The sequence below is a fragment of the Rhyacophila brunnea genome, unplaced genomic scaffold (assembly GCF_057557595.1).
Source record: "Rhyacophila brunnea isolate RB1 unplaced genomic scaffold, BYU_Rbru_1.0 scaffold_7, whole genome shotgun sequence".
Taxonomy (NCBI): Eukaryota; Metazoa; Arthropoda; class Insecta; order Trichoptera; family Rhyacophilidae; genus Rhyacophila; species Rhyacophila brunnea.
This window is the reverse complement of record NW_028233339.1, coordinates 13,826,550-13,852,847: the sequence shown is the minus strand read 5'-3', so window position 1 is coordinate 13,852,847 and position 26,298 is coordinate 13,826,550. Positions and strand designations below refer to the sequence as shown.

Here is a 26,298-nt window from a genome sequence, read left to right as displayed (position 1 = left end):
GATCCCAGATTGCTTGACATATTGATTCGCCCTTTCTCGTTTCAAATTGAATTATACAAACATCTCAAATCAAAAAAAATTCAATTCTGGTCAACCCGACACACCGGCCCCCCACAGCCCGGGCCCCCAGGCTAGAGCCCTGTCAACCCTCCCCAGCCATCACCTATACCACTCCAGAATTCGGGTGGACACCGAGAATTTCATTAGGGAACGGGTTTCTAAAAAAACCTGACATCAGTGTTTCGAAATTTTTGTGTTAGAAATTAAAATCTAAGAAATTTTACTAAAAAGGGTGCTGGAGAATTACAAATCATTTTTTGCCGTGTCGTTTGTCTAAGCCCAAGGTATAGTTTATTGGCTTTCGATTTCAATGTGTAAAATCATTCTGATGATTTTCATATTTTGGGGGGGGGCAAGGCCCCCTGCCCCCCCCTGGGTGCGCTACTGACCAGAACTAACTATTTATTATAAGTACCTATGTGGACACTAAACCATAGTATTGGCACTTAACTAGTATGTTCTAAGACCTGAGTAATGTCATTTAGGTCACGAGTAAGGTGTCATAAAAGGTAGAAAGAGGTTAATTTGAGCGGTTAACTAAGATCTAAAAACATTAAGTATGTTTTTACTACAGATCAATTTAAAATTCCTTTATTAACATGAGTGAATATTACGTGTTATACGTTAAAGTCGTTCACAACATGACATGATAATTAATAGATACATAGATGTAATTAAGTAAACACAACGACTCAAATGACGCATGCACATTATATTATAAAATAATAACGACAAAGTGGTTATAATCATTTTTTTTATATACAAAACAGTTAAATATTTGAATCTTGTTTTACGTGTAAACTACTTTGGTGATGCGAAAACTGATTCTAATCCCACATTATAAATTATATGCCACTTGTAGGTGCTCGCTTAATCTTTACCACATCCAGTGTTGCCATCTGTCGTTGACAAAAACATGCCAGACGGGGTACAAAAATTTTGTGAAAATAAAATTGAAAGTAAATTTACTTATTCTAACAAGAACGCAGTCAATACCTTTCTATCGCATATCGAAAAAATGCAAGAATCGAAAAAATGTCCATACATGTAAAAACCACACATATAAACATAAATAATATAAAACTTCTAAATTGACAACAAATGCCTATAGTGTGTCAACAGCGTTCAGGTTTGGTTTCATGTCATTCCGATAATCGTCAAGTTATTGTCACATACCTAAGCACAAATTAAATTATATAATACTATTTCACAATAAGGCCACGAATGCTCATATTGTTTCAAGTATTAAATTATGTTGTTTTATTTCTGACTACTAAAATAGGTACCTACCGACCTAGCTAGGTGTCTGATAGTCAGAAATCTGATGCGCATGAAAATAAATAAACTAAATATCTAGCGTATTTTCAGCACACTTAAAGCTGTTGGAGGCATCAAAAAATGCTACTAAAAACGTCACAAGGCAGATGCATATTTGCAAGCTATGCCTGTCGAAAAATGCGAGATCTGACAAGAAAAAGGCTAAATTGGTAACGCTGAACAAATCAGTTATTTTTTTTCAGTTAAGAATTAAAATTAAAGGATGATTGGAAGTAAATCGGTGAACCAAAGTGGACGTTATATAATTATTATCAGGTATAATAATGTGTCTATAGCAATGATACTCAACCTTTTTTTTCTTCGAGCCAAATACATATATTTGTAAAGTAACGCGGGCCGCATCACTACTGGTGTGACGAAAAAAATCATGAAACCCCCCCTTTTTTACAAAACATTTTTGAGATTTTAAAAATTATGCGTGTTTTTTTAATTAATCGTGTTCAATAAATAGTAACACTCTTATACCAGATCTGATGTGGACCATAATGACAATTCTCTTCGGGTGTCACTATCTGTGCGTCAAAGTCGAAACGAATCTCAAGATATACAAAATTCCTGATAATAAATGTGTTTCGGGCCGAACATAAAAGCTTAAAGGACCGCATGCGCAGATTGAGTATCGCTGGTCTAAAGTGTCGAGGGTCCCACGTTCGAATACGAGTCTGGCAAGTACACATATTGTTTTTCAATTCGTGTGTGAGGTATGGACCTAATAGGTTTTTTTTTTTAGAATTATCAATAACCATGTCCTTGCTTTTTCGTACAAGGTGGTTGTTAGTAATTTTGAACAATCACAAACACCCAGGCTTTGAGACAAACACATAAATATTGTGTGTCCTAACCGGGAATCCGAACCCAAGAACTCTCGGGTGGAAGGCAAGCGCCTTACGCACTGCACCACGAGAGCCGCCTGGACCTAATAGGTTGAGCAAGTGGCTGACATCCATTTCTTGTAAAAATAAAATCTGTTAATACAAATCTCCACTCTGTGGAGGCCCATGTGATCCTATTAGGATCGGACATGGTCGAAAGAACGAAAGAAAGAATAATAATGTATTTTTTCATAAAGTGGTTCCTTAAGTGGGCATAACATTGAATTATAATGTTAACAATAACAAAAAGCAAAAAAAGTCAAACCGGTAATGGGGAATTTCTAGTATTCTCACCAATTTGTACAATATTTATATTGAAATAACCGTGAATGACAAAAAACTTAATTGAATAGCACGAACGTGCCGTTCGAGATCATTAGTTTTGTGGTAAAGGTAAACTACGATTTTTTTATAAGACGTGCGCGTTGCAATTTACAATAAACGAAGCGCAGATATTATCTGCTCTATTTTTGTGGTATTTTATAAACTGTTTAATATAATATTACGAATAAATATATTATGTATGAATCACCAAATAGCAACGGAAACAACAAAAATGTTTATAATTATTTCATTATAATTTTATTTAGTAAATATATACAAGCAAAGAATATTTACAAATTGATTCAAATCACAATTATTTTTTACGATATTAATAGACATGTTAGGTTAGGTACCTACTCGAATGTTCCAATAAATTAGTAGTCTGTAGAGTTAGTAGTTATTCTAAAATTTAAATCTCAGTTAACCGGATATACCTACTTTGTAATTAGTGGGTGACGGATGTAATCACCCAAAATCTAAGTAAACGTAGGTACCTATATATTATATAATAATTATTATCAGTTATCATTTATCAATCATGTTAGTAACGTCAACTATTGATGATATTATAAATGTTAGTTTTAAATAACATTGTTTTCAATCACTTTCAGTGTACGCAAGGATGCACAGTATTTTTAATATATTATATAGACCAGGTAACACAGAATTAATGGGAACTGAAATACCATGGGCGTGTAGTAACAGGCAACAGATCTCGAGTGTGAAATAATATGAGATAAACTTAAACACGTGTCAAGAATACGTAATTCTAAGCTTGTCCTTCTGCAACTGCTCTCGGTTTATGCACTGACGCTGATTCAACATTGGTGTATTTGAAGGTTGCAACACATCCTATTGCACGTCTATAATGTGTGCTTCATTTTCGTAAGACACTCACTCATTCAAAGCCCTGCTTCAAAATGTAGTGTTTTGGGGTATATCCTATCGGAATTATATTCATTAATCTGTTCTGTGATTCAGACCTTTATGTACTAACTAAAAGAAATCGAATGTATTAGGTACATACCACTTAATATGTTTACCCAAGCAAGAATATAATATTATTATGTCGTCGGTGTTTTGTAAAAAGGGCGAATCAACCATTTTGGTGAAATCGAGATTTTAATGAAAATACAATATGTACCCCACTAGCTATATTGTGTAAAAACGGCGAATTTTTATCTCCACAGGAAAGTACTTAAAAACGATAATCGACTAAAATTAAATTAATTAAAAATACGAAATAAAAAGCAAATGTGACATATTAGGCCTTTTAAAATATTATATAATAATACCTAATAAAATGACAGTATTCTTTCTAAGCTTTATTATAAACTTGTTAGATATTTATAATCATCTACAGGTAAAAAACAAATAAATGTCAAAAGTTAAAAATCCTCCTCCTGTAAAGTAGCATTTTGGTTAATTCGCCCTTTTTACAAAACAACGACGATGTATGCAAGTATGTATGTTATGTTTTAATTTTTGCTGTCATGTCAATGGTTATAATCCATTTAGTTGATTAACTGTACATGAAGTCACTTTTCTGGGTAACCGGTCAATCAATAGTTAGTTTCTCTTATCTAATATGATTGGCATATAGCCGCCATTAATAATTAATTATATATCTCGTGTTTATAAAAATTATATAGCATTAACACGATGAATGATTAGGAACAATATTTACCCAAAATGTCTAATAGAAAATATCTGTCATATTATGATAAGGGGTCATTAAGCATTATACGTAGGCAAATTTTAGATGATTTTTGACCCCCCACAATTAGAAAGAAAATATAAAATAATTACAAGATAAAAAGAACTTTTTATACACAACGTTTTTAAATTTTCTGTTGAATCATATAAACTTGATTTGACTAGCTTAAACGATCAAAAAAATTTGTACTTGATAGAAATAATACTGAAATATCATTTTGACATGTCATATTGATTTCCATAGTGACGCATGTATATATTAAAAATTTAGTTGCTAGGATCCCAGACCCCTAGCAACCAATAATGGTGTCGAAATAACTTTTCGTACAAAACAGAATTAACTGAAAATGAATTCAAAATGGTATTAAAATAATGCATTGGCATCGTGTTCTGATATATTCTAAGAGTTTTAAATGTCTAGCTAGTCGGGAAGTTAGTTAAAAATCGATTGCAAGATTTGTACCGGACAAATAAGAATACGAGCTAAGAAAAACGTTGTAAAATAAGATGCCATACTGAAATCGAACCTGCATCCCTCAGAAATGGGCTGATATGGTTTACCAACTTTGCGGTGTTTTCATTTGAAGAACATAATATAAACAAAAACCAGATAAGTAATACAAAAATAATTACCTGGGGACTGAATTTGTTGTATTTAATAAATGCAATATAATAAAAAAAATGAGCCCCATAACCAATAATTTTACAAAATAAATAATACATAATATTATTCTATCAATCATAACTTAACTAACATACGACGAAAACAAAGAAAACACCTCGATAGCGGTCGAATCCGGAAAATTTACATGTAACCAATGATGGTACATATTGATGCATCCAATTTTCATTTTGTTTTTACCAGGTCGTCCATCGGATATTATAAATGGCATAAATGCCCATGGCGTTATTCTAAACCTGTCGCATCTGCTACAAGATTAAATGTCTAGGGTAGAGTAACATATTGCATCAGGAAAATTGCTATAACATTCTTATTGGTGTTTCGAAGACCCCGGATAAAGACCTGGGGCCGGAATTTCGACCCTCGTGTCTAAAAGTAAAGTTAGGAAACGCATCTAGGGCCGCTATAAAAGAGCGACCGAAAGTGAAAATACGTTGCTATTCAGAAATATTCGTATGTAACATCTTGTAGTAAGTATATTATGATTCTAATTGTGGACATAATTTTAAACATGGGTACCTAATTAGATATTTCTTTTTGTTGAATTTACAATAGATAATATTACACATGTTGGTTTTTTTTAAATTAATTAAGCCATGATCTATAAATTTAATATTCAAAATAATGTATGCTTTAATGGCATAGTTTTGGATATTAATACCTAGATAGATGAGTATTTTTCGACGATTATCTATTATGGCTTGGTTTCGCAGGGTTTAATTGAATTTTAAAAAACTAACTAACACCATCTGTAAATTATTGTAGTCTAAGTTCAATGCAAACATAATATACTTACGTATGTATGACTGATAAATTTTAGTGTGCATTATTTATATAGCATCTTAACCGCCTACCTCCACCCTTCGCCACTGAATGTCAATAATCATTTATTATCGTGACGTATTTAAACATGCACAAAAAAATAAACATGTAATTATAAATTTGTTAATATATAGGTACGTTTCGCTTACTATCGAATGTGGTAATTTAAGCTGAAGACTGAGAAAAATCCTAGAACCAAGTGATATTAGAACTCATGTCTAATCATGCCTGATGAGTGCTTTGCCAATTAAGCTACTGATTCAAGAACTATTCACACCGATATTTCCAAGCAGCTTCACGCCTGATGTGTTATCAAATTCTGTCAATAATTAATGGCAACCATATGAAATTTTAAATCATTAACATTAAGTACTAACTTTGTTTCATATATGACACCAGGACTCAGGGGTCAGGAGTATGGTAATATTAGTTTTAACCTTCTTGCACTTGTTAATTATTTATATTATAATTTATACAAGTAAAATATGGATGTACCAGTGGGCGTGTGGTGACTTTTATTTATACAGTTGAAAAAAAGTATAGGTAGGTAGGTACACAATATTATGGGTACTATTTGATACATATTATTACGTTTTTGTAACTAATTGAATTTTGGGGATAGATTGTGTAGTATCGTGGTATATGGTATTGCGGAGTGGTAGCTCTGAGATACCTATTATAAAAATATTTACATATTTAGTACTTAATATAATTTATAACCTTTATAAATATAATTAAGTAAAATTTACCATACAACTGTGCAATAAATACATTATATTATTACATAGTACCTACTTTATTAATTATTTCTGGGGATGCACTGCACTTCCAGCATCTACAGAACACGCCACTGGTATGTACCCACCTACAACTTATACCTACTAATTATTCCAGCAGATAATAATCGTTAAAGCCGTATTTAGTATATCATGATGACAAATATTTACGCAGAGGTGGTAGGTGCTTTTAGCTTTGACAGTGGATGATCCTGATTAATTTAATTTAAAAACAAAGTCACGACCTTGCACAGATGGACGCACAATGTAGACAATGTTAAATAATTAATTTATAATAACGATGATTTTATTCAATTATTATAATCTTATTAATTGAATATATTATTATGTGTGTATTAATTAGCATTGAGTGTACGAGTCCATAATATTATTGAATTCGTTGTATTCTACAATATGTTCTTTTTAAATTAAAAATAGGCTGAATTTATTTAGCATTCATAATGAATTAATAATAAATAAAATTGTGATGGGCGATGGCCTTTGTTGAAAAAACTAAGATAAAAAGTAGCTCAGCTATTTATAGCGTTTATCAAGTGTAACCGATGCGTATAAAAACAGACCTCTAGTAGTAAGTCACTCACGTTTTTCGCCAGAGCAAAAAATCAAATGAAACAATTTTATTTATTACTCACCAGTCAGCACTCTACACTTTTTTATTATGTGATTATTGTATGTAATGTAATGGAATTGATTATAAAAGCATTTTTTTTACCTTACGCATATTTTTACCTTAGGTAAGGTAAGGTCGTCGCATCAAGCATACAAAATTGGAAATCTGCAGTCTCTAGATGTTTTTTTTATCTGCGTAAGGGAAACAGTCATTTTTACTAAATACAATTTGGGAATTTATTCAACCATTTTCTGAAGATATTTACAAATAAATAAGGCCAATGAAGATGGGTAAAAATGTACAGGGAACGAAGAGTATAAAGTAGGATATTACTGTTGGGTTTACTTCAGAAATATTGTTAAAAGGTTTCTATATTTAAATTGATCAAACATGTGTTTTTTTTCTCTTCAAAGCTAAACGTATGTTACTGAAAAGCTTCCATTAGTGCAGGGGAGGGCAAACTTTTTGGATGGAGGGCCAAATTCAAGAATTCAAAATGAGCGGCGGGCCGCAAGTAAAATATCATTTTTTGATATACACTATTTATTATCACGAAAAATAAACATTACAAAAAAATTAATGAGAAGAATGAAACTGTTACATTTTTTTAAATTCAGGTGTTAATTTTGTAGTTGATATTCTCGAAACCGCTTGTAAATGGGCATCAGATATATTTGATAGTAAAGAATTTTTATTGAGGTTCATGATCGAAAATTTTTGTTCACATATATAGATAGGATGATCCAAAAATAATGAACATTTTACTTGCATAATCTTTAAGTTGGTCGAATTTGTCTGAATTAAGGGCATTGTAAAATTGGAGATTTCTTCACGACTTCTCTTAAATCAGTGTCACACTGCAGATCAATAATCTCAAGTTGTAGCTCTGTCGGTAGGTACACTATCAATATCATTGAAAATGGATCGCGTACTATTGCTAAAAAAATTTTAATCTATTGTCAATATTTTTTAAAAATATATAAAAAAGTTATTCGTAATCAAAAGTACAATTAATGATGGCGGGCCGCAAAAAAATACCCGGCGGGCCGCAGTTTGCCCCCCTCTGCATTAGTGGATTATGTTGTGGAAATGGTTTTAGCTTATAAATCTCGTAAAGTACATGAATAATAAATAAAAATAATGTTTTACATTGAAAAATTTACTCTATTACTTTCTAAAAAAATAGTTATGTATTTAAAAAATATACATATAACAAATATTGATGTTTTGTGTCAGGATTGTTGATATGTGATATTATAAAAAATATGCATATTTTTGCATGACAATGATTTGGTTGAGAATTACCATCAATATGCACGCAGGGAAGCAACAGCTGGTGTATGTAGATGCCGCCCAAACTGCCCTTCCCCCAAATAGCAAATATTTTTCAGTGGAAATATTAGAAGTCAAAAAAGTTGAAACAATTCTATTGTCATCAAAAACAATTTTTGACATATTTTACATAATAAATTAACATTTTGAATTACAATGTAAAGCGTATTAGATCGATAAACATGAGGAGCGAGCACTCGATGGAGCACTGCAGCACAATTTATGAATGAATAATGGAGTAAGTAAATTTAATTTAAGTAATTGAATAATACATATTTTTAATAATATCATACCAAATGTTTTTTTTTGAACTTTTGTCTTCACCTGAATCCTGCCGACCGAGTGTATCGCACCCCCTAACACTCCTGCATGTGCAGGCAAAATTCCACACAATCAGAATAATATTATGTCAGAGGTGTGGTCTTTGAATGTAAAATGTGAAATAATTACTTGCTGAGATAGTTACTAATCTAATCATGTCAATTAATTAATTGAGTTAGAATTTAGGGACTTACTTGTAGAATTCCATTTATGCCAAGGATAGTCATATGACATACATTATCCTTATTGCCAACATTTTTTAATTTAGCAATTTTCTTCCATTAAGTACCTACTTCTCATTTTTTTATTTTTTCTAATATTTGATTTATCACCTGTAACCCAGAACATTTCGGTGGATCTGCACTCGTACCAATTACGGAGGTTCTTAAGCCACGAAATGGGGGGTCTTCCTCTGCTACGCGTATCGCTGATCTTTCCTTGGATGGCAAGAGTGGAATGCTGTACTATTGTCCTCTCATAATGTGGAAGAGGTACGCAGAACTTATCGGTCTTTTCCTATTCGATTTAGGACGCCAACATTTGTCACCAGTTTATCAGTCCAAAGAACATTGAAGATGCGTATTATATAATCGAAAGCCTCAACCCCTCGTGTTGAAGCGTCCATGTTAAGGATTTAAGGAAATAAAATATAAATACGTGACTTCTAATGGATTTAAGTTTTGTACCATTCCATTTGAGTTGAATGGAATCAAATGGAATAATACAATAACAAATGGAATAGTAAAACTTAAATCCATTAGAATTTAAATTCAAATTCCATCAAGTACCTTCGGTCAATAGTATTAATAAAATGCTTAACTAATATGGAAGGTATTAATCACAGAAAAATATCGCTCATTTTAGTTGCGCAATTATAAATTTTGGATGAAATAATCTCGGGAATGATAAAACAATATCATTTTTTGTCGATCTAAAGATGTGTTTTGATAAAAAAAGCTTGGGAGGCTTGACCTCTAGGTCATATGACAAAAAATCACGGACACACGCATCAATCCAAAAACGCGTGTAAGTATGACCATACGAGGCCTTTGAAATTGAAATCTTTTGAATCCTACCTAGCCATAGTTTATTGGATACTGAATAAACGGGTAAAGAAATATCTTCGGATATTGAATATAGAAAAAAAATTAAATGATAGAGATTGACGTAATTTTGTTGGAAACGTGGATCATTCATAGCTAGTGTTGACATGTTAATTGTTAATAATATATACCCATTACCTTATATAGGTAATTAGAACACTGTGTTAAATTTCAGGATGGACTAATTATTTGTTTTGTGTGGTATCAGTACTGTAAACGGTTGTAATATGGTACTCTATCTCAGTGGCGAAGGGTGGAGGTAGGCTGTTAAGATCCGCCATAAATAGTGCACACTCAACTTTGTCAGTCATACGTATATTTCATACGTCATATTTGTTTTCATTGACATAAGACTACAATTTATAGTTTTTAAAATTCAATAAAACCCTGCGATGGTCGATAATAGATAATTGTCAAAAAATACTCGTCTATCTATAAAATATCTAAAATTATGCAATTAACTCATACATAACTTTGGATATTTTATAGATAGAATAGTTTTTTAATCTATTACAGTTTGGTTAGGCAGAACTTAATGAATTAAAAAAAAAAAAATCAACAATATTATATTGTGTTCTCAATCCAATGAAAACAAATAAGTAAGTAGGAATGAAAAAGTGTGTACAATTTTGTTGTATCGGCTACTATGGTTTGGTGTTTAGACAGGGTTTAATTGATTTTTAAAAACTAACCAACACCACCTGTAAATTTCTTTTATTTTGTTAACTGTCAATTCATGGTGGAACTGCATTGTATTGTTGTTTTTATTTAATAAAACGCATTTTATATATATATATATATATATATATATATATATATATATATATATATATATATATATATAAAAAAAAATGCGTTTTATTAAATAGAAACAACCACCTGTAAAAACAAAGTTTAAAGTGAACTATTCATGGCGGATATTAACTCCACACTTCACTACTACTCTAGCTAGACCAGGGTATCCTAAACTATGTTCCGCAGAGCACTGGTATTCCGTGGAACTTAAAAAATTGTTCGACGAAAACTATTCCAGGTTTTTTTTCCAGGTTCCGCAAAAACCTGGAATAGTTTTCGCGGATATTTAATTTTCTTTGGTGGTTATCCAGAAAAAAAAGCATTATTGAGATTTTATGAAATTCGTAGTGACTATAGAGTTATCGGTCTTCTTGAAGGTAAAAAATAATTTAGGACAGAATTTAATTTAACTTACAACAAATCTTTCATGGTATCTGGCAGATGTGTTTAAAAATGAAATGAAATTAACTGATCATCACAAGAAAAGTGAGAAATATTACATACCTACGATATTCAGTTCGTTATTATAAATAAACAAACGTTACATCTATCTACTCAACAATGATAATAGCTAAAATACAGATTGGTCCACGATATACCTGTCTGACGATTGTTGTACGGAAATAGCTGAGATAATTTTTGTTGAGTACCTACCTATATAAATAATACAAATAAACAAAAGGTAAAGGTAAGATGATTTTTCAATCATTGAAACGGACCGACAACCGGATTGATGTTAGAAGGTCGGTGAAATTCCACAGAATTAGCCACATGTAAACTTTTAAAAATCAATATAATATATTATTATACTTATTAATCATAGTGTTATGAAAGAATTCACAATTAGATATCAATACCCTATACACTATTTCTAGTTACCTAATAAATAACCAATATTGTTTGCAACCATTAACTACAAAGTGTTATTTAGTCGCGTTGCCAACAAACAGTCCTTCACAAAAATATGTAAGATCATCATCAGTAAGTAGTACAACCACAGAACAGATAATAAATAGAATACCGATAGGCTATATTCAATACGCCGCATGTTGAAGCAGGCTTTTGAATGTGTGAGTGTCCTACGAAAATGAAGCACGCATTATACACGTGCAATAGTGTGTGTAATACACCAACATTAAATGAGCGTAAATGCATAAACCGAGAGCAGTTTTCAGTATTTGACGTAAAACGTATTCTTGACACGTGTGTACGTTCAACCCGGATTCTTCCTTACTCGAGTCGGTTACCTGCTATCGCCTTACCCGTTATGTATTTCAGTTCCCATTATTTCTGAGTTCCCTGAGTACAACACTTGGCAGGTCTTGGCCTCATTAAAAATCTTCCTCCATCCCGGATGATCCACCGCTGACACTCTCCACTTAAATTACTTTTACAGGATAAGTATAAAAAGCCCAGCATGTTGATTTTCAGCGAAATCTATTGCAATAGGTACATACTCCAGCTTTTTTAATGAGAAATCCTAAGGTGTTGTTTGATTCTGTTTGAAGCTGGAGAATTCAATTTTACAATAATAAAATAATTACATAGCAATTCTTGGATTTTCCTGTTGCTGTTAATAATAATAAACAAGAATGTGTGAGCTTGTTATCATTGCCTTACATCAATTAAATAAAGGCAGAAAAAGGAAGATTAACATCGAAAATTGTAGTGATGTCAAATGGATAAACTGAAAGATGCCGGAAAACCATGTTTTTCCAAAAAGGGAACCTCAGTTCCAGGGAACCAAGAACTAAATGAAATGAGTAGAACAATGATAAACGTATTTTGACATTTAAGACACAAGATAAAAAGAAGGATTTAATAGACATGTGCCGATTATCTGCAACCTTACCATGTTGAATTCTATCAACATTTGGCTGCCCAGTAGTTTTAAAAACTTTTATTGGAGAATAATAAAATTATTTTTTGTTGTTATTGTTCATTATCATGGAGTAAGATAAATAGCACACGCAGTTGATCATTGTTTCACCATAAGTTTTTTTGTTTTATTTTTTGTACTATTATTTGATTTATTTTTCATAATGAAGGTACATTCATAGTTTATGTTTTCTATATTAATAAAATAATATAATATCAACAAATAAAAATGATTACTTTCCTGTTAAAATTTCGATTAAACGTTTTTCTTCATTCCTCAAATTGTTTGAAGTGTGCTTAGAGTTGGGTTTCGGGAATTTCCCGAGGGGAATTCTCGATAAATTTTCAAGATTTCCCAGCCCGAATCTCGAGAATTGAAATTTTTAACATTTCGGGAATTCCCGGATCTCGAGAATCTTTTCTCAGGATTTCCTTATTATAAAATATTAATTGAAAAACGGTTTTCTATATGAAAAAAGTGGACATAAAACACAAAACGTTCAAAGAGTGATCGGGGCATTTAACACAATTAAGCCAACGTCGACTCAAAATGAGCGCAATTTTTACAACATCAGGGAATTTTGTGTCTCAAAAACGTACGCGATTGTCAGACGCAGCGATTGACAGTCTGTGTTTTTTGAAATTCTATTTTAATAAGTAATGTTTTCAATTATTTTTGTTTCCCTACTTCTATTTTGTTTGTCGTCTTACATTAATAAAAAAAATCATATTTTTTATGGAATTTGTCTGTTTTTACACTGATTTTAGGATTTTTACAGGATTTTTTTTTAAATTTCCCGATATCTCGAGAATTCTTTTCCGGAAATCTCGAATCTCGAGAATTCAAAATTTCATCATTTCGGGAAATCCCGAATCTCGAGGTTGAGATTTTCTCGGAATACAACTCTAAGTGTGCCCCTTATCGTTGTTTGGGAGGTGCCTTCTTAACACAATAAATGCTTATAATAAATTCCATAAATTAAATATTTTAGTAGATAGTTGATTCAACCATATATATATTTATATATATATATATATATATATACTATAAGAAGTAAGAACTAAGTATCTCAATAATGGTATAACTATAACTGAAGTTTAATTAATTAATACTACAGTTCAAAATTGCGGTTACTTACTTTACCCATAAAAAGTGATATACTAACGGTACTTAGTTACTTCGGGGTTGTTTTTAAACAAATAAAAATTGTGCCAGTTTTTGCTGGAGAGGAAACAAGTTAATAAAATTAGCAGTATATTTGTTTTTTCAGCAGGAAAGACTAATTAAATTCGACGACATTGAAAACTTAATGAATCTATTTCGAAAGGGTAACCTTCGAATCAGCTGCACAAACTTGGCAACATAAAATGTGCTAGTTTGGATTGTAAGACACCTGTAAAGTATTTATATTCACTGTTAATACAAGATTATAGGAAATGATTATTTAGGACAAACAATGAATGGTTTTAGTCGTAGTGAATTAAGCCATATTAGTGTATTTTCACTGTCTCATTTTAAGACAATACTTGTTTAACTATTTGAATGAGCTTTGGAATTTACCGGTCAAGGTAATTTATATTTATATTAGTAAAAAAGTGCTCATAGATAATATGTTACCTAGTTATTATTAATAAATATAAACTTTTTAAAGACTAGAAAATTAGGCAAGAAATTATGAATAAGGAGGCAGGCAAGAGTTCGAGATTTCATCAAATTAATGACATTGCAATCTGTTTAATAATGGATTGATATGCATCTCCGCGGCTGGCTATTCGTTGGACAAAATATAGTGATAAGAATATCGTCACCTAGATAACTCGATAACTAGATTTTCATTGTTTTTGAGATAGTTATTGAATATGATTATACGCCGGCTCTCACATCTGAATTGGCCCGTCTGACGCACAGCCATAAATCAAACTTTCCAAGAACGGCGATCTGGTGTTATTTAATAATATGAAGACCGCACAGATCTACCTAGCGACAGTCGAAAGTAACCTTCAAACCGTATAGATATTTGGATGCGGCGATCGGCGAGCCGGTATAGGAATGACCAATTCGCGTCCTGGCGTCTTCGACTCGGAGCCCGAGAAGCATGCAACTTGTCGATTGCAACAGCAGATGTTTTTTTCAAACTAAACAGTCGCATTCGACCAATCTGCGGAGCTCCGTTTGGCAACGTGTGTTTTGTGAATAACGATGACGTCACATCAACATATTCGACACGTAGCAAGCGGACGAGTTTTGATGTGAGAGCCGGCAACATTTCCTTATCTACGAAATGATAAAACTAGGTAAGTCAGAATTTAATGGGAGCTATATTACTTTTGTGTTTGAAAATAATAACATTTAAGCATTAAATAATAAATAAAATAATATACCTATCTACAATATTTTTTCATACAATTGAACATTATTTAATTGTACCCAATTAGACAAGAACAATTTTTCAGTTTTATTTTACAACGTTTTTAATAGCACGTATTCTTATTTGTCCGGTGATTGTTTATCCAGTACAAATCTTGCAATCGATTTTTAACTAACTTCCCAACTAGCTAGACATTTGAAACGTTTAGAATATATCAGAACACGGTGCCTTTTAATACTTTTAGCCATCTTTAAGCAGAATTGAATTCATTTTCAGTTAATTCTGTGTTGTATGGAAAGTTATTTCAGAAAAATCCGTAAAAAGTAAACGACTATTATTGGTTGCTAAGGGGGTGGTCCTAGCAACTAAATTATTAATATATACGTGCGTTACTATGGAAATCAAAATGAAATGTAAAAATGACATTTCGGTATTTTATATTTATTTGTTTGTTTGTTTTTTATTAACTTCATATCAAGTAAAAGTTTGAGCATATTGAGCATAATAATTCAACAGAAAATTTAAAAACGTTGTAGGTATATAAAAAGTTCTTTTTATCTTGTAATGTAAATAATAATTATAGCCTAGATTTATGTTAATCAAGTAATGTTTAAATTTCATTTCCCAACAATGACCAAAATAAATCAGAGTTATCTAGTTGTAGTATTGAGGTGACGATATATAACAGGGGGCATCGAAAGGTTGGCAGCATTGAAAACTAATTTTAGTATTATTTTATCACGTATATATACTGCTTTTCATGTACATCTTTTAAGCAATAGCCTACACTTTAAGACTTGTAAACAAATAAAGAATGCGAGGAAAATTACAATAGCATTTTCCCAGCGTTGTCTTGCGGTCCTAGGCAATTCGCACCCAGAAATAAAAGCAAGCAAACATAAATATTTTGGAAGAGTTTCAAAAATCGCTGTAGGTCGACTTCGGCCAAAAACGAGCTAGTGTAAACATCGACATGCGGCAAGTAATATTAAAAAAAAAATAACACCAACGGCACAAACCCAAGAGTTGATTTGACTTATTCAAAGAGGTTAGCAGAAAAGTGAAGTGCCATGCAAACGTGCGACATGACGATTGACAATGACGACCGCAAATCTAACACCAAGTGCCACTGCCAAGCAAATCGAGATACACTATATAATTATATTGACAATACTTATAGGATAACAGTGCGATTTGTTTTTTCATGAATATTAATGACATTTTTTATCAGTCTCAGACTAGATTCACGTAAAAACCAGGTTACAAGATAACGCTAGGAAACTTGTACGTATGCAGTTCGCTGTATCACACTTCACCGTGAAATATTATATCGGAAATATATGGCCGTATATTAAAGACCGTCCAAACCATAGAGGTATTACATAAAAAGAGGGGCAAGGAATCGGCTTCCTCATACAACTGAATGAAGCAGGCCAACAATAGCTGACAACTTACGAGAAATAGCGACGCGATAAAAAAAAATCAGGGCATCACGGAGGATTTACTTTGGTCATTATAACGTACCCATATAAAATGTTAACGTGGAAATTTTGCCACAAATTGATTACCAGCCCGCCTCACCATACTTTCATATAACCTGCCGCCCCTGGGTCCAAACTCTTTGGGGCGTATAGTACTGACATAAAATTCACGTCTAAATAAAACACGGTTCTTGTCCGTTTACACTTTACAGGAAGCCAGCAGCAATTTTTTTTGAAACTAGGCGATATACAGGATTATTTGTTAGGTTAGGGTTTTCATTCTTGAATTCATGAATTTTGCCAAAATCAGCTATGAAAATTCATATTGAATCTAATAAAATTGGAGATCGTATAGTATACGGTCATCTCTTTCTGATAAGTAAGCTCACGGCGAACTATGCCACGATGAAATGTTTGTACATGTAACCCTCTGTACATAATATTATATTTAGTAAAACCAGCGCATCTATTCCATACCTACACAAGACAGCTATGTGTCGAAGTATTATAATTGTTACAATTACTTAGATAGCCAGTTCAACTAAACAGTCAAAACTGCCTATCTCACTCTAAAAGTTAGCACAGCCAACAGTGGTGCTGTTATAACGTGGCACTTATTGTAACAATTAAGTACAACTAACTTATTGTAAAGATTATAATACCTCAATACAAAAATATGAAAAACTACCCTCGATAGCAGAATTGTGTATAGAATATTATGTGTAGCTTAAGTTTAATGTCACTTGCAACTTAAATGCATCAATGACGTCACACGATTTAGATTAAACCAAAAATAAATTCGTTAAAAGTGATCGATTTTAGTACCACTTAGTTCACATCGAATATTTTAGTAAGTAATTAGTAATTAAGTAATTTAATAAGTAATAAATCATCACATTGAACTAGACACCCATACCTTTATGGCATGACGTCATACTATGGGCTGTCTTGTATGCAATACTTACTTACAAGTTGATAAAATATAATTACTTAATAGTAAGTATGTAAAAATAACGGTAATTAGAACTAACTTCCAGACTTCTGGAGAATAAAAGCAATATTGATCTGTAGAATCATTATGTACTTAGGTACCTACTTCATTTACTTAATTAGTAACTTGCCAACTACATAGTTTTTAAAATAAAATCTTGATGTACCTACTTACTTACAAAATATAGGTACCTACTTACTTAATTTTAGATTTCGAATGCAGTTTGGGTTCTAATCTGTTTAATGGACGCCAGCGACAAAAACATTTTGAAAATAGCCGATATACTGGATAATTTGTTAGGTTAGTTATGTTAAAATCCATGAAATCATGAATTTTAACATAATTGCCGCTGTTTCCGCTTGGCTTCCAGTAAACAGACTTGTACCGCAATTTGTTGGACGGATAAGAAAAAGGACAAGTCCTCCTTTTCAAAAACTTATTCGGAAGGACAGATGATTAAAACATATCTCCCGGAATATTTCTTATGATACTATTATACCTATATACTATTATAACACTATATATAATTTAAAATTACGAATTAATAAACAAACTATCGTGTCTGGTGGAACGTGAATTACAATAAAATAAAATTATGCGTCCACCTATAGGTATTCATTATAATTTTTTATTTATTTACAATATTACATAAAAGCATTGTATAATATATATTATATTATATGGTTTACATTTACATACGAAATACTTTTGCCTCGTTTCCAGACACACGTTTCATCGCAGCCTACGGCGATTTTAGCACTCTTTACCACTGTGAAAATTGTATAAGCAATGAAAATGTAATTTTCTTGAGTAGTAGTGACTTTCAAATTTCCATAGAAGAAAATGAGGCGTCGTAAGAAAACACGGTCCTAGAGGCTAAATATATTACGAAAATAAGGTAAAATACTTACTGGCAGTAAAGTATAAATTTACAAATAATTGTTAAGGTATTTGGTAGGTAGACGGAAGGATAATTGAATCATTATAAAAGAAAATATAGCAATTAAGTTTGGTGCCTTATCTTAATTGAACAATTCAATTATCTTACCTACTAATTATTCATTATGGTAAAGGGTGACTGTGCGTATCTAGGTAGGTATCTAAATTGTTGAGAATTTATTAATATGCAAATTAGACTAACATTAAATATAATTGAATGAAGAGAATACTATGACAAGGTGGAAGTAGAAGATAGTTGATTCTACGGTATTTTCCAATTCGCAAGCTAATGAAATATTTTATAATATTTACAATATCTAATTGGGCACGCCACTAGTGCCCTTTTCGCCAATTTATTTGTAGCATATGCTCCGAGATGTATTGTAGGTTGCATCGCACTGATATATTGTAAAAAAATGCGTTTTATTAATGTTACAAACAATACTAATATAAAGATTGTAATATAATACACTATAATTGTACATAATTAATTATATATTATAAACTACTTACCACTAGTAATATCGACCATAACAGTACATAAGTAACCAAAGCCAAGATTACTTATTAGCAGGTAGATTTTTATAATTTCCAACAATGATGACACCGTGGGTATATATTTTATTTTACAACGTTTTTATTAGGTCGTATTCTTGTTTGTCCGGTGGTTGTTTATCCAGTACAAATCTTGCAATCGATTTTTAACTAACTTCCCGACTAGCTACATTTGAAACTTTTAGAATATATCAGAACACGATGCCAATGCATTCTTTTAATACTTTTAGCCATCTTTAAGCAGAATTGAATTCATTTTCAGTTAAGTAATTCTGTTTTGTATGAAAAGTTATTTCGGAAGAAATCCGTAAAAAGTAAAACACTATTATTGGTTGCTAGGGGTCTGGGGTCCTAGCAACTAAATTATTAATATATACGTGCGTTACTATGGAAATCAATATGAAATGTCAAAATGACATTTCAGTATTCTATCTTTATTCAGTATTTCTATCAAGTACAAATTTTTTTGATCGTTTAAGCTAGTAGCAAGTCAAGTTTAAATGATTCAACAGAAAATTTAAAAACGTTGTATATAAAAAGTTCTTTTTATCTAGTAATACTTAATTATTTTTAAATAGTTACCAATTCAAACATAGTTTCTAAAATCAGGCATTCTCACACGAAAAGTTCACAAACTTTAAAGCATATTATTATAAAACAGACGTAGCTATTAAAAATAACATACATATTCTTTAACACATGTTTAAGTAAGTTTATTCCATATTTTTCACAATCGTATCCTGTTATACCACATCTAGTAGGGTAACCCGATTAACATTACCTTTGTTTTCCCTGTTTCAAAGATATCGTCTTCCTTTCTCCATCACAACAAAATCGATAAACAAATGAAGCTTTTTATGTCATAAAGTTTTATTTTTTTAAAGCACCTTTTTCGTAATATACGTTTTAATCGGAAGTTCATTATATCCCTTTACCAGTTAAAGTTGAGGAGGAATCTAGAGCTGATTTTCCAAGGGTAAACGTCACAGACCCCAATTTCAGTTTTGGCATACCTGTACCTTAGCGACATGAAACCTCATTAGGCGAAACCCCACAATACCAAAAAATTGCTTTATGTCAAAAATTATGTACTAACAACCTATCCTACACGGTAAATCTATGGTTAATACAATAGGGTTAATAGAATAGTTGTTCTGTCATATACGATAGGGTTTATATTATAAGTAAACAGTAATTACATTACCTAATATTCTCGTTGTATGATTGTTTATTTTAAATAATGGAATTATTAACTTACCATGTGTATGAAGATCGGGATGCTATTTCCCGCCGAAATGAGCGCCACCTCAGCCCGGATATCCGGATGCAGATTGTAGCATCACACACTCGACTCGGTTCAGACGAAGGCCAACAATCAGCAGTCAAACACTACACTTTTTGGCAACTCTTAGCTATCCGGTTAACACATTTATCGATGTACACCTATGTATTGTTATATTATCACGTGTGTTTGAGAGTTTCTGATGAGGGGGGCGGGATGTAAGTCAAATCTGTCTGTTTTCGCCGGCGGGAAAAAATGCGTCGCGCGCTTTTCACTGAGAGCGCTCAAAGCGACGAATCGTACTTAGGATTCTAGTAAGTTTTCACTGCACGAAACTGGAGGGAAAATTTGAATAAGTTAACTATATTATTCGTAGGTACACAGAAGGATATTTAATTGATTAATTAATATATTATAAATATGTTAATAAATAAAATAAAACACACGTACTATTAATTATAATAATACATAATAAGTATCTATATAGTTTTTAATAAACACAAACATTTTATATTACGATACCTAATGGATCACTAATAAGTTTCTTATGTAGTTTATTTTAAAGTATTACTTCTTAAATATATATTCATTTATAAGTAGGTATTTAAGTAATATACAATTATTTTCAATCTTGAATTATTAGAACTGTCAAATAGTGGAAAATGTACCTATACATTGCTATTGAATTACCAAGTAATAGATTTCTGTTATAATTCTCAAGTAGTGGAAAAGTAATATTTTTATGACATTATAAATTATAGTACCTACGGACGGACATCTGGACTGTGATGAAGAACATATTCTACAATAATTTGGATATCTTCTAATGAATACGCGCTCAGTTATTGGAAAGTGTAAATATCCACACAAGTTAGTGTTCATTCGATATATTTCCGTTTCTTTAAATTTAGCTTCTGTCCAAATTAAATTTAGAATTTTATCAAGTAAATATTTGTACAGTTCCTTGTGTAATGCTAATGTGGCCGGCGGACAAACAGCCGCTATGCGAGATATCAACTTGGTGCCTAGTCTGCCTACCTACCCAGACCCAGTAGTATGTATATTGAAATGTAATACTTACATTTATACACTTAATTATTATTCTCCGTTGCAAAATAAAACGCAGAACACTTTATCTATTCGGCCAATGGAAACGAAAATCAGACGGGAGCGATATTCACAACTATTATCGCGTTATATTTTTAGTTCAACGTCAAATGCAATGCTGCAGATTGTAATATGCCTCATTGAAAAGTACTGCCTACATACTCGTGCATACATCATTCAATTTTTCATCGGCGATTTTTGATTTGTAGCAATCATACCACTCATATTTTAATATACATGTTTTGTTGTCAAAACAAAGCAATAGAATGATAATAATTGTCAGCATTTTTTCAATCATAACTAGATCAGTAGGGTCTGTTATGATTGGTTAATTGCGACAATATCTCTTGTAATATATTTTGTACTACATTTGTATAAATTGGAAGGACAAGGGAGGAATCCTCACTCGACTCATCGAGTCCGTCATGCGACGCACTACTATCATCACATAGTCATTCTACTCGAATCAACTCTCTCAGTTCATTAATATAATCAATCTCTTGATCGGATTGATCCCATCACTACATCATTACCCGCGATTATATAACCTCACGCTGTCATCTTTACCATCTTTATTAAAGATTTATTGTATTTTTATTGTATTGATCAATAAAACTCTCCCCCAAACAAACAAGCAACAACGAATTTTACCTCCCCACCTACATCATCGCTTAAGGGAAAATTTCCGGTAAGCGAGGTCCTGGCAGAAGAAATACGTCCCAGCTCAAGAATCTCATACTGGTGTGAGCTCAGTACCATCGCTGATGTCCGATAACGGATATTTCACATAAAGAAGAAGGTATTGGAGTTGTAAGTGGTGAAGTTATTTCTTTAAATAATATATAAGACTTTCTAGCGAAGATCATACGTAATATCTCATTTTTTAAAACCAAGAGGTACGATTAATAATTAAACAATTTAATATTTTATATTAAGATGAGAGAATTATGCCGATGTCTTTTTTATTTATTTTTAATGGCAGAGTACCAAAAAACTTTACTTGAAATAATATCATAGAGTTTGTAATAAATAATTTGTAATCATAACAAAGATAACTCAAACCGTAACTTGAACGTAATGTAGGTATTGAAAGTTAATTATTGAAAGTGACTTCACGACTATTGAACGCAGTATAAATGTTTTTACAACCCGTGTATCTATCTCTATGTATTTTTAGGAGTATTGTTTTAAGGTTGTTTGTCTTCTAGATTTACCAAGGCTCTTCAGCCACTGAAGCCATAAATACTTAGTAAAACGGCCGGATCTGATGTAGCAGTTTAGTATTCATTATAAATACTGTGTTACTTAGATATGTGTAGTTAGATGAAATCTACGAAAGTTAATTAATTATTCTACTACGTGCCTAAAATGTAACCAGGCGAAGATGTCTTGTACCCAGGCTCTACGCATTTCGTAGACATAAAATATCTAATAATTGAGAATACAGTGTTGTACCTATTGCTTATGGTATACGAGTTGAAAGGTTTCTTAACGGCGAAAAAGGTCATCAAAAAATAGTTATTAAATACCTAAAAAAAATATATCATTTGTACTTGGATACTACCTAAATCAGGGGTAGTGAACCGTTTTATATCAACCGCCACTTTTGTATCTCTGTTACTTAGTAGTAAAATTTTCTAACCGCCCACCGTTTCCACAGCAATGCTGTTTTTTAAAATGATGCAACGATTGTTGAAGAATTTTGATTTTTTTTATGTTTCCTGACAATATTCAATGGGCTTGTCCTTATCATTTGGATGCTTTGTAGAAAGATGTTCTGGCAATCGACTTGAACTTCATTGCCTCACTATAGCGCCATTTAGACTAAAATTATGCGAGGGCGATACAAATAGTATATTTTCTGAAATTTTAATTGTCACGGGGAATTTTATGAAAACATAATGAAAATCTTTTTAAAACCCCTGCCGCCCACCATGAAAGCTGGAACGCCCACTAGTGGGCGGTAGGGACAAGGTTGACTGCCCCTGACCTAAACGATGTGGAAAATGGAATTTTTGCATTATGAATTTATATTTGTATGGTAATGGTAAATGAAATATCATCTGAAACAAATATTTAAACAGAGAATAACTGTTGGAAAAAAGAGAGACGGGCAGAAGAATATAATTGTTGAAGAATTTAAGGACATTTCATGAGAGTACAATCTCGTTCTCCAGTCATCGGTCTCAAAGATGAGGATGATTTCCATCATTCTAAAAGGGAAAACAGAAGTATATTCGAATAGTTTCTAGTAAGTATGTAAATATCCCAAAGTTAATATGTAGGTATTCAAGTTCGTAGATCGATTGTAAAAGAGAATATTTTAGTAGGTACCTATACTATTTGTATTGACTGGGAGAGTCGCAGGATTGCCTGATGTTAAAATACAATAGTAGAACCATGTGGTTCAAAGCTCAAGGTGTGGGAATTCTCTTCATTGGCAGAAATTCTCAAGCAAGCTATTTCGTAGTATTTTAGTATAGAGACACTCCATTATATATTATGTTTATTTAATATAACCTGCGTACCTATGTATCTAAGTAAAAGCTAGGCAGATGTGTGAAAGGCTTTCATCCAGCAGTGATTTGGTCTAGGCTGAAGATGTGTAGTTAAAAATCAATACTGCTTAGGCTGCACACACACGGCATTGCAGTGGACGTGCGTCGACGCATGGTCTCATTTGATTCCAATTGCATCCGATTAGAATCAAATAAGACCTGCGTCGACCACAGTGGCGTGTGTCTGCGCCCTTAGTATCTAAAGTATCTACTGAAATATTACTGCAAATTTGCGGGTTTAGAGACGTAGAAGCCCGAACCACTATGACAACCATTATGAGCCCTGTTATGCTTTGGGTAACATTTTATACTCAATTTGTGAGAAATATGTATAATTTCACAATTTTGGTACTAATAATTATTGAATAATTGTATGACTGGTTTGAACTGTTTCGAGGTACCCTTTTAAATATTCTGACGGAACGATTGCGTCAGTCAAAAGACGCCGCTACACCCATTCTACTAACTCTAATATTGATATTTTATATGGGAGCGAAACGTGTGTCGGGTATAACTAAATGTTGTAACTCAATAACATTTGCAGCAGGGAACTAAGAAATAACGGGAACTGAAATACCTAACCGGTGTGGAGAAACAGGCAACCGATCTCGAGTGTGGAAGAATAAGGGATAAACTTACACACGTGTAAAGAATACGCTTGCCTTCGTTCTTATAATTGCTCTCGTTTTATGCACTGACGCTCAATCAATATTGGTGTATTTGAAGGTTGCAACACACATTACTGCATATCTATAATGTGTGGTTTATTTTCGTAGGACACTCAGACATTCAAAACTCTGTAGAAAAAAAAGTAAAAAATGTAGTGTATTGGGGAATAGCCTATCAGAATCAGTGTTGCCAACGGTCGTTGACAAAAACATGCCAGACGGGGTACGAAAACAAGCTATTTGGTAGGAAAAAAACGCTAGATTTGGTGAAAATAAAATTGTCCATACATGTAAAAACCACACATTTTAATAGAAATATATTTTTAAATTGACGACAAATGCCTATAATCTGTAAACGTTACATGTTATTCCGATAATTATTGTCAAACTGATGTTACATACCTAAGCACAAATTAAATTATATGTTACAATTTCACAATAAAGCCATGCATGCTCCTATTGTTTCAACGTGTCAAATTATGTTGTTTTATTTGTCACGCTACTAAGACACGTAGTAAAAACGCCACAAGCCAGATAGGTTTTTTTGCAAGCTAGAATCGAAAAATGATATATCTGGCAAGAAAAACGCTAAAATGGCAACGATGATCAGAACTCTATGTCTCAATCTGTTCTGTGATTTGCACAATATGTAATTATGTATGTAACTAGTTATGGAAAATGTTATCGGTATGGTCAGCCTACAGTCTTTTTGTTTTGATTGCCTTTTCATTTCCCCATTTAACCACATCCGATATGGTAGAACAGCGCGAGAAATAATATTATTTGTATAATAAATTTATAATAAGTGAAGTGTGCATTCTAAAAATAGCTCGGCGAGTTGATAAAACGAGTATTATTTTGTTGGTTTATTTGTGTATCACAATGTCAGTTAGCTGACAAGGAGAGCGATACACATTCCGTGTGTTTACACAATAAACACATTGCAGTATGCATTCGTTAAAAAACATTACCTATTACTTAAGTAATTAAAATATTAACAACAACAAAAATGCAAATAAGAATCCACAACAGCGTTTACAGTTGAGCCACGTGTTTTCCTCGACCACTCGACACGTATTCAATCTTTAGAGTGTATACCGTGGCGTAAATCCAAGTAAACACAAGGAAAAAATATTAATGAGAAAGTAGGGCACGAATTACTGTGTTTATAGTTTACACAATCTTAAACATTTACAATTGAGTCAAAGTTGAAGTTCTTAATAAAAGACTTTGAAATTAAGTACATAGGTAGATACTAAATAATTATTAAATTTGTGTACGCAATAATAGTGGCATATTTTTGGCATTAGACGTAATATTATAACTGTGAGAATGTACCAAATAGTTTATTGATAAACGTACTTATGCATTTCATTACATTCATTGGGGGGCGTTCATTGATTAATTTTAATTATCTACTTGCGTAGGTATACATTTAATAATATAGGTAAAATACCTATTACATACTTACAAAATTAGGAACTCACACAGGCTAGTTTTGAATTGTTTACTAAAGGCATTGATTGACATCTGGTCATAGTGTTCTTTTATGTTAATTCAAAATTATTCATACTCTTTATATCACTTGCCAATTCAACTGATACAATTTTACCTTTTAGTATCTAGGTAACTACTTTTTTATAAGTTTATGGTTGTTGTCAAGGGGTATCAAGAAAATGGGAAGTTCCCTCATTGATA

At 32.2% G+C, this 26,298-nt stretch overlaps 1 protein-coding gene across 4 annotated transcripts in view; it reads right to left on the bottom strand.

Moving 5' to 3' along the window:
* Nucleotides 1-26,298, bottom strand: part of LOC147064526 (receptor-type guanylate cyclase Gyc76C-like) — a 211,733-nt gene that overhangs the window by 183,822 nt on the left and 1,613 nt on the right. For 3 of the 4 annotated variants that reach the window (XM_085958218.1, XM_085958217.1, XM_085958219.1), the window contains exon 2: nt 20,244-20,602. The exons of the other annotated variant lie outside the window; for it this stretch is intronic. The gene's annotated coding sequence lies outside the window, so the exon portion shown is untranslated. The remainder of the gene's footprint in view (nt 1-20,243; nt 20,603-26,298) is intronic. 4 annotated transcript variants of the gene reach the window in all.